At 43.8% G+C, this 10,182-nt stretch overlaps 1 non-coding gene across 1 annotated transcript; it reads right to left on the reverse strand.

Annotated features, from left to right (window-relative positions):
• Positions 1-9,086: 9,086 nt before the first annotated feature.
• LOC118884460 lies at positions 9,087-9,193 on the reverse strand. The gene has a single exon (XR_005017293.1). It is a non-coding gene; the product is annotated as a U6 spliceosomal RNA (small nuclear RNA).
• Positions 9,194-10,182: the final 989 nt, after the last annotated feature.

Here is a 10,182-nt window from a genome sequence, read left to right on the forward strand (position 1 = left end):
CTGCATAGCACAGGGAGATCAGCTCCGTGCTTTGTGACCACCTAGAGGGGTGGGATAGGGAGGGTGGGAGGGAGGGAGATGCCAGAGGGAAGAGATATGGGGACACATGTATATGTATAACTGATTCACTTTGTTATAAAGCAGAAACTAACACACCATTGTAAAGCAATTACATTCCAATAAAGATGTTAAAAAAAAAATTCTGTACCTTGGCAATCTGAGTGTTCAGGAAGGGAAAGAGATTAGTTCTGAAGGCATGTATTTCTGCATTCCACATTCCATATCTGGATGTTAACCATATTACGGTTAAACAAACCATATCTGATTCTTACTAATGCTTTATGTTTATTTGGGGGGGCTTTCTCCTTGAGGAAGTATAATTATTATGTTTGAAATGTTCATGGATCCTCAGACTCTTTTGGAAAACAGACAAGCAGTATCCATCCAGCTCCCCTCCACCACCCACTTCACTCCTCTTTTCCCAAAGAAGCAAACTGAACTTCAACACATATCACCATCAATAAGAAAAGGAAGCAGGGGTGGGGGATTTCTATGCAGTGGGACAAGCACGGGACTGGAGCTCGGGGGGAATGACAAGACCAACTTTACTGCCGCCAGCCAGCAGTGTAATTTTGGAAAAAGTTAGTTCACATCTCGGGGTCCTAATTTCCGCAACCGTAAAATACAAAGAGTAGGCCAGGTGATTTGTAGGGTCTCTTCAAGGTCAGATTTTGGGATTAGAGTTCAGAAGGCAGCAGAAAGCCACAGCAAGAGTGTGGCACAGTGAGGACTCCCCTCTTTTTCTTCTCTGAGAGACCAGCTTCAGGCTGTGATTTGCAATAAAGAACATTCAACAGGTAGACATTTGCCTTCACTGTGACTACAGCTTCCAAAAGGAAAGGGAGAGAGAGAGAGGAGAGAGACTAAAACAAGAAGAAGAGTTTATGATTTAAAAAAAAAAGATAAGGGAAATTTATGCCGAGCTGAAAAACTACTTTTGTGCATCAAAAGAAACACTCATGGTGTGTGGATTAGGAGGTGAAGAGGTGAAAGAAGATAAATGATTTTTAAAAAGGAGTTTGATCCAAATCAACCTACACAGTATTGTATTTGAAGTAGTCCACAATCTAGAGTGCTTAGGAAATGAGAACTTCTGGATGGCCAAGTTTATTCAGCTATCTTTAAACCTTTTAAATTTTATAATTCTTTCTTAATGGGAAACTTTCTAAAATGTACATGTCCTTTTTCTATGAGACAGAGCACACTAACTGGAATACACGATAGAGACGATCCTTGGGCATATAAATATCAGTCATTACTCACTTTGTGCTCCATTTGTTCACTGTAGCTGTAGACTGAGACGTAGACATCGATTGTAGATTGTGGGTTGATGGAGTGCAGACACAATTATGGTCCTGAAATTTGTTTTTTGTTATTACTGCTTTGGAAACTCCCTGGTATCAATCTGCGTAATACTCACTGGCCTCCTTTTCATACAGGTGGCTGAGGCCATGACAGCTAAATGAATTCCTGAGGAGTTTAGCGCGCTTGCCTCTGGGAACAGTAATGATCGAATGAAGACAATCTTTCTGATCATTGCTATTAGTCCCTTTTCCTTGTAAGCACTGCTACACTCTGACCACAGGCTCCTTGTCAGCACAGGTCACCCTCTCTCTCCATGTCACTCGTGGCGCCTCTTTAGAGTCACTTCTGCCAGGACTTTTTGCTTTGGGGTACGAAACTGCACTACCATGACAGCCAATCAGGGTCCTCTTTTCCTTCTGGACAGCACATCAACCCAATGTACTGTGTTAGTATAATCTTTAGGTATTGGACTCAAAAACTGTGTTAACTGACAGCTGGGTGTTCAAGAGCTGGTGTCTTTTTGCTGAAGAGAAAATTAAAATGAGCAACACGACACATCAACATATCAGCCATCACTGCAGTTACCTAAATGCGCTGGATTGGTCGGCTATGACGCACGCACCTCAACCCCCTCCAAGTGTAACAAGTTTTCCCCACATGAGCTCTGATTCCAACAGTCAGGCCAGGCCCCTAAGGTCTGAGGATGGTCAACAACAGTGATATTGCTACTCTTCATGGTGCAACCTGACATCCAGTGGATGTGCTCGTTTGTTTCTCAAGCAAAAAATGACAATCCTGAAGCCACATAACTGATAAGAAGTTACTTCACTAAACTCTGAGTTACTTTACTAAACTTTAGATATAAATTTGTCTCAAAATAACCTGACTTAAAACCAAAAGAATCATTTTAATAATAAGTTCAGGGTAGGATCTATTAGAATTCCTAATGTTCTCCCTTGTTTCCTATTGTTTATTCACAGTCAGGAAGTGTTTAGTTTGTTGCATGCAAGGCATGATATTGGAATTCTTTCCTTCTGTGAAAGACACCCCCGCTTCAAAAGCGTTGCAGTTCAAACCTCTTTCTGGCGCATCTTAAGAACCGACACTCATAGAAATTCACACAACACACGCGTGTGTGCAGTGTTCCAGCCGCACAGGCCTCTCCTCACGTTTTATCGTCAGGGTTTCCACCACGATGTTCTCTTAACCAGACATCTCAGGGCAGGAATGATACGGCTGTAACTTTAACATTTTAACTCAATCCACGTGTGAAACACTATCCAACAAAGTGGAAGAGGATCTTATATCCAGGAAATTTTTGTCACACTTTGATTGGAGTTCTTAAGCAGCTGCAATCTGTGATGATGACTTTCACTTAGAGATTAAAAAAAAAATTCCCAGTTTAAACTTGTTTCCATTTAGCACATTTCGGTGTTTCTTTAAAACCATTTTAACTTCTGGTTCAAATTCAGGCACACACAGAAAGGGGAAAAGTGGTTTGCTTTTATGATGGTGTAACACAGGGCGGAAACATCTTATGTATTTACAACTTGAGATTTATACCACTGTCTAATTTCAAAACAGATCTGAGGTGGTACGTGGAAATGCTGACTTTGCTCTTATCTGGATGTCTTAAGATGTAATTTATGCTGGTTGTTTTATTCCATATATTTGCTGCTCCTTGGCATTTGGTGATTAATGCCTGTAAGTGGAACAAAACTTATACTGTGGGTATAAAACATCCTCTCGTCTGTGAGGTCTTGGCAAGCACTGAGACAACTGCAAGAGGAAATAATTTGAAACTGTACACTAGGTGCAAAAGAGCTGAATGGCCATTTTATTTTAAAGTGGAACTCAGACAGAAAGATAAAATCATTTTTTAAAGGGCATTTCCACCAGGAAACTGTCCACGCCTTCCTCTTTGCCCTCTTTGTGTATATAACACTCAATCCTTGGTGTCCCTTTAGGAGAAGGAAATGCAACCCAAGCCAAGAAGGCAGGGCTGTGCTCTCGCCTCATTCCTGGTAGATTTAGGAACTAGGTGACAACTTTACACATTTTTGTTTGCATGGTGTCATATCTAAGGACTCTTGGAAAATATAAATCAAACAAGTTTGACATCGTGTAAGCAATGGACCTTTTATATTAATCTCTCTTTCCAATGTGGCGTTTCACGTGACACGTAGGGAAGTAAAATACGGAAGAGGAGGAGGAGGAGAACGAGACTGAGGAAGGAAAGGCCACAGCAGACGTGCGTGCTGGGGTCGGCGGGTGAGCGGCTCCGCACCGTTTCACGCGTTGGCCGACGGCCGAATGCTCTTTCTCAACAGCGCTGACCGGATGCCTCGGCCCGGACGAAGCAGTGGCAGCTCTCGTCGCCACTCCTCCACTCCCTTTCTGTGCCACCTGCCCTGGTACCTCTGTGCATCCCCACTTCCTCCAGCTAGTCTTCTGGGACACAGCCCACCTCTTGCCGGGCCAGGGGAAGAGGCACGGACACAAGAGGAGAAGCGGCCTGTGGAGTGCGGAGGTGTCAGGTCCACAGGGCAGCAGCCTGCAGCGCCGGGTGGGGGACCAGCAGGCAGCGGACGCAGTGGGGCTGGCCCTCAGGCTCCTGGTTTGCAGCATCAGGAGGTGTGCCTGTCGAGGGGCTCAAAATCCGAATCACCTGCGCTTTTTACAAACTCACTTTCCTGGGCTCTGCCGTGGGCCACGTCAACCATGACCTCTGTGGGTGAGGCCCAGGAACCTGGATTTTTAATAATCTCCTAAAATGAGTAGGATGACCCTAGATCTGATACCCACCGGGCTCTCATCTAGATTGTCTCTTGCTGACCACTCGGCACTAACGCTTTATGATTCTAAGGCCACTCGAGTTTGACTTGCTTTATTCCCTCTGAAGGGAAGAAGCCCTGAGTCACAGACGTCCAGCAAGAACTCTCCGAGAGCCCCATCCATGCTCATCAGCCCTAACATCTGCGAGCGTCTTCCTCGGCACATCTTGGCAGTCGCGACGTGCAGGTGCAGGTGCAGGTGGGTCGTGTCTCGATGGCTGTGGAGCCGGGAGCAGAGCTCGTCCCAGTGCCGCCTAGCGACTGATCCCTACTCGTGGTCACGAGGCGGCACTCAGGATGGGCAATGAGGCAACCTGCCGCTGGACCCACACAGTGCACAGCAAGGAGATCAATATTAGATGGAGGCGGTGAGATGGAGAATCAGGTCAGGCTGGCGGGAGAACATTCTGGATGACATCAGGATTGTCAGGAAGCTGGGGAAGGAGCATGCGGGGTCAAAATAAGCCATGAGTCCAAAAGGGTCAGAGACAGAGCCAGCCTTCCTGAGGGAGAGATCCTTCCGGAACGCCCTGTCTGTTGGACTTCTGGTACATTCCAGGGGTGTAGAGAGCCTGCCACCCTGAGAAACCACTGACGTAAAGTCCTAGAAACATAGCCAGCTCTCTGAGAGACGCCAACTCCTCTGAGAGTCCTTTCTTCCCACAGCTCACTAAAAACAAAGGGTAACAATCTCTCTGGACCTCAGTTTTCTCATCTGTAAGATGTGAGTGCTCAACTAGAAAATCCCTACAAACCTTCCAGCTCTGTTTCTATGAAAATAAAACAAAATAAATAACTGAGACAGGAAAAAAATGAAAAGAAGTTTTTACACAAGACAGGAAGGGAAGTATAATAGAATTTTCTGCAGAGCTGAAAGTTGCTAAAGGGCGGAAGGAAAGCTTGGCTAAAGGAAATCAGTGCAGCAGACCAGATAATGGGCAAGGATGGGAGGGATGCGTCCAGAGTCCAAGGTCCACACTTTGGATCTGACACTGTATGGGGATGTGGGAAGAGGTGGGGCTCAGCTTGAGACCATCTAAGGTCAAGTTACAAACCAAACTGCTCAGTGCAACCACTGATAATAGCATCCTCCAAATAAAATGACTCAAACTCCTCAACCTACTTTCCAGATAACATTGTTATTTATGTAAAAGATCCCCATGCATTAAAGGCTCCAGGGAATATTCACTCCGCTCAAATCCTCAGCAATGGTGAGCATTAACCTTTCAAACAGTAAGTACACTGTCCATAGTATTTTTAAAAGTCTGAGTAAATTGAAAGAAAATGCAACATATTGAATACATGTTCTACTCTGCAGCCTCAAGTCGCACAGTGGCCCTCAGTTTCCCGGTGCGCTTCCAGTGTCCGGGCAGAGGGTTCCTTTCGGGGGAGCTACTGCCACCCTCAGCCACGAGCCCTCCCGGGCAGGAGGACAGTGGTTTCTTCAGCAGGGGCTACAGATCTAAGGTGTAGGACCGACGAGGTACCCCTTCTGATGCATCTTACCCCCCAGGGACCTACAGCCTCAGCCAGGAGTGAGGCCTCCTCACAGTCACAGACAGAACTCTTCGTTTGGAGCTTGATTCTGCCCCGGACTGGACTGTGCAAAACCTATCAGCACCATCTCTCTCTTCAGACAAGGTAACCAACACCTCTTTTAATCCCCAGCTCCCCCCTCTACAGCTCCTGGCAACAGCGAGAGATGTGCCTTCACTGAGGGGTTTGCCCCTGTCCGTCTCAGGGTCGATGGGACCGGGCTGGGCCCCTTGCACCATGGATTCCATCAAAGCACAGGAGTTTGCTCACTGACAGCAGCCCCCATCCTAGCTGCTCCGTCCCTGTCTCTGTCACAGAAATGGGCTTGAGGAGCGTGGAAGGAGCAAGTCACTTCTCACCGCTTTGGAATCCTTATTCCAGCAAAGTGGGGCTACACACGCTTTTACAGAACTGAATATCCTTAATGGACAGAAACAGGACGCATTTCCTCTTGGAGAGCTTTCCGAGATGGCTGCTGAACTAAGGCTGGTGGAGGTTAGGCAGGTGTGAGACTGCCTTCAGGAAGACAAGGGCGAGACCTAGCAGGTACTTTCTTCCCTGATGTAAACTGAAAGCAGCATTGTCTTCTCTGCTACCGTCCACATTAGTTGTCTTTCTTCAACTCTGCCCTAAGTGGAGTTTATCAGGTTTTTTGATTTTGATGTGACATTTTTCATTTCCAAGTTCACAGTTGGTTCTTTTTCATTGTTACTTGTACCTGTTTCATTTCTCCTTATTTTTACTTTATGGAGTTTTTTTCCTTGTTAAAAAGTTATGCTTTATCTTTTTGAACACATGTAGCATACTTATTTAAAGGTCTGGCCAAAAATATTCTACAAAGTTGAGTCCATAAAATATCCTATAAAAAATGTTTCAACTGCTGATTTTGGCTGTCTTTTGTAATGTTAGACTTCAGAGTGTGTTTGTCTCCCTCATAGTAGATTTGCCATTGCTTCTTCCTGCCCTCGGAGCCTCTGAAATCAGGAGGAGGAAGGGGAGTTCAGACGCCTGCCCTACTGTCAATATCAGCTGGAGAGAGCAGGGCCCCCGCAGAGCCAGCAGGAACTTGGTTTACTGCCTCACGTTCCCTAAACCCACATGCTGCTTTCTTAGATGCCCAGCTCTCTAAGCACCCTAGCTCCAGGAGGAAGCTGCACGTTGCTTTCCCTTTACTGGTGAGTGTCTTTTCATGATGAGGATGGGAAAGCCCCACCTCAGCCCTGCCTTCACACCATGAGCCTGGCTCCTTCCTTGTGTGCTATGGAGAACTTCAAGTCCCTTCACCCTGCAGAACCTGGGTGTCCAGACCCAGAGCCCAGCAGGCTTTTCTTTTCAGCCAGCTCACCCTTCTGCATCTCAATTCCATCTCTGGTCCAGGATGATAGTCCTCTTGTTTTAAATTCTGGCTAAGGTCCTTTGCTTTTATTTTTAAATATGTCCCCCATCATTGCTATATTTTACTTATTTCTGTATGCGTTCACTTTCCAAGAGTGAACACCTGACAATAACTCCAAAAGTGTGGTTATATTCCTGCATTAACCTATGCAAATCCTGCTGTGCCTTCATGCATTTCACGAACATTTGTTAGTTCCTAATATGTACACTGTTCTAAGCTCTATGTGAGTGTGGGTCGGGGTGGGGATGGGGGAGATGGGTGCAAAACGTTTTGACTTCCAGGTCCCTTTAATTTAATATGGGATTAACTCTTATACTCAAATAACTATAACGTGGACCGTGCACATCATCTTCTGAACCAAAATCAGGATGCACGGTCTAACTGTAAGCAAACAATGTAATCTTCCTAATACGTTTCCCTATCGACAAAACTTTAACAATAAAAACACCTACTACTTTGAGTCGTTTTCAGGATTAAATAATATAATCCAAGTAAAGCACTTAGCTCAGTATCCGGCACAAAGAAAGTACTCAGTGATATTAACTATCATCTTTTTTTTTTTTTAACATCTTTATTGGAGTATAATTGCTTTACAATGGTGTGTTAGTTTCTGCTTTATAACAAAGTGAATCAGCTATATGTGTACATATATCCCCATATCCCTTCCCTCTTGCGTCTCCCTCCCACCCTCCCTATCCCACCCCTCTAGGTGGTCACAAAGCACCGAGCTGATCTCCCTGTGCTATGCGGCTGTGTCCCACTAGCTATGTGTTTTATATTTGGTAGTGTATATATGTCAATGCTACTCTCTCACTTTGTCCCAGCTTACCTTTCCCCCTCTCCGTGTCCTCAAGCACATTCACTATGTCTGTGTCTTTATTCCTGTCCTGCCCCTAAGTTCATCAGAACCATTTTTTTTCTTTATTTAGATTCCATATATATGTGTTAGCATACAGTATTTGTTTTTCTCTTTCTGACTTACTTCACTCTGTATGACAGCCTCTAGGTCCATCCAGCTCACTACAAATAACTCAATTTCATTTTTTTTATGGCTGAGTAATATTCCATTGTATATATGTGCCACGTCTTCTTTATCCATTCATCTGTTGATGGACATTTAGGTTGGTTCCATGTCCTGACTATTGTAAATAGTGCTGCAATGAAAATTGGGGTGCATGTGTCTTTTTGAATTATGGTTTCCTCAGGGTATATGCCCAGTAGTGGGATTGCTGGGTCATATGGTAGTTCTACTTTTAGTTTTTTAAGGAACCTCCATATTGTTCTCCATAGTGGCTGTATCAATTTACATTACCACCAACAGTGCAAGAGAGTTCCCTTTTCTCCACACCCTCTCCAGCATTTATTGTTTGTAGATTTTTTTTGATGATGGCCATTCTGACTGGTGTGAGGTGATACCTCATTGTGGTTTTGATTTGCATTTCTCTAATGATTAGTGATGTTGAGCATCCTTTCATGTGTTTGTTGGCAGTCTGTATATCTTCTTTGGAGAAATGTCTATTTCTATTCTATTATAGACCTAAATGTCTATTTAGGTCTTCTGCCCATTTTTGGATTGGGTTGTTTGTTTTTTTGATATGGAGCTGCATGAGCTACTTGTAAATTTTGGAGATTAATCCTTTGCCAATTGCTTCATTGCAAATATTTTCTCCCGTTCTGAGGGTTGCCTTTTCATCGTGTTTATGGTTTCCTTTGCTGTGCAAAAGCTCTTAAGTTTCATTAGGTCCCATTTGTTTATTTTTATTTTTATTTCCATTTCTCTAGGAGGTGTGTCAAAAAGGATCTTGCTGTGATTTATGTCACAGAGTGTTCTTCCTATGTTTTCCTCTAAGAGTTTTATAGTGTCTGGCCTTACATTTAGGTCTTTATTCCATTTTGAGTTTATTTTTGTGTATGGCGTTAGGGAGTGTTCTAATTTCATTCTTTTGCATGTAGCTAAAAATATGGAACGCCTCACAAATTTACGTGTCATCCTTGCGCAGGGGCCATGCTAATCTTCTCTGTATCGTTCCGATTTTAGTATATGTGCTGCCGAAGTGAGCACTAGCTATCATTATCTTGATAGGCAGTATGCCAGCCTCAATCACCATGATTTAAAAAAAGAAAAAAATAATATATATATGGTAGTCTCCCAGGCAAACTATTGTCATTTAGCAAATTTTCTTCTCTAAGTCAGACAGGGAAGGACAAATATCATATGATATCACTTACATGTGGAATCTAAAAAAAATGGTACAAATGAACTTATTTACAGAACAGAAATAGAGTTAACAGATGTAGTAAACAATCTTATGGGTACGAGGAGGGAAAGGGGGGGAGGGATAAATTGGGAGACTTGGATTGACATATACACACTACTATATATAAAACAGATAACTAATAAAGGACCTACTGTATAGCACAGGGAACTCTACTCAATACTCTAATGACCTATATGGGAAAAGAATCTTAAAAAAAGTGGATATATGTATAACTGATTCACTTTGCTGTACAGGAGAAAGTAACACAACATTGTAAATCAACTATACTCCAATAAAAATTTAAAAACAAACAAAAATATAAAAAATTTTCTCGTCTCCCAATTCTTGCTATCCCTGTGTTGTGGAAATCACTTTTTTGTCCCCTTCACCATTTTATTCCTGTGCATCCTCACCTCTGCCCAGGAGGGATTTTTCCAGCACAATCACATATCTGTGTTACGCATGAAAGAGGTTGTTTGTTTTGAAAGGGCTCTGCTCTGAAGAAGGTGAGAACTCACCATTTCCTCTTTGGATGAAACCACGGATGGGTTTCCCGAGGCTCAGAAAAAGGGTCATGTGACAAAGAGGGTCCTGAGGGTGGGCAGAGGGTGGAAAAGGATGAAAACCAGGGAGAAGGGCCCCCTAGAAGGGCTTCACTCTGAGAAGTCCTCTGCATGGTCTGAAAAATGACCAAAGGGAACAGTGAAGAGATATTTTAGACCATCCTCCTGACTCAAAGAGTATTTGTGATTGGCAGGATTCTTGCCGGTAACAGGCTATCCGTGGACCCTGC

Source organism: Balaenoptera musculus, chromosome 18, assembly GCF_009873245.2.
Source record: "Balaenoptera musculus isolate JJ_BM4_2016_0621 chromosome 18, mBalMus1.pri.v3, whole genome shotgun sequence".
NCBI lineage: Eukaryota > Metazoa > Chordata > Mammalia > Artiodactyla > Balaenopteridae > Balaenoptera > Balaenoptera musculus.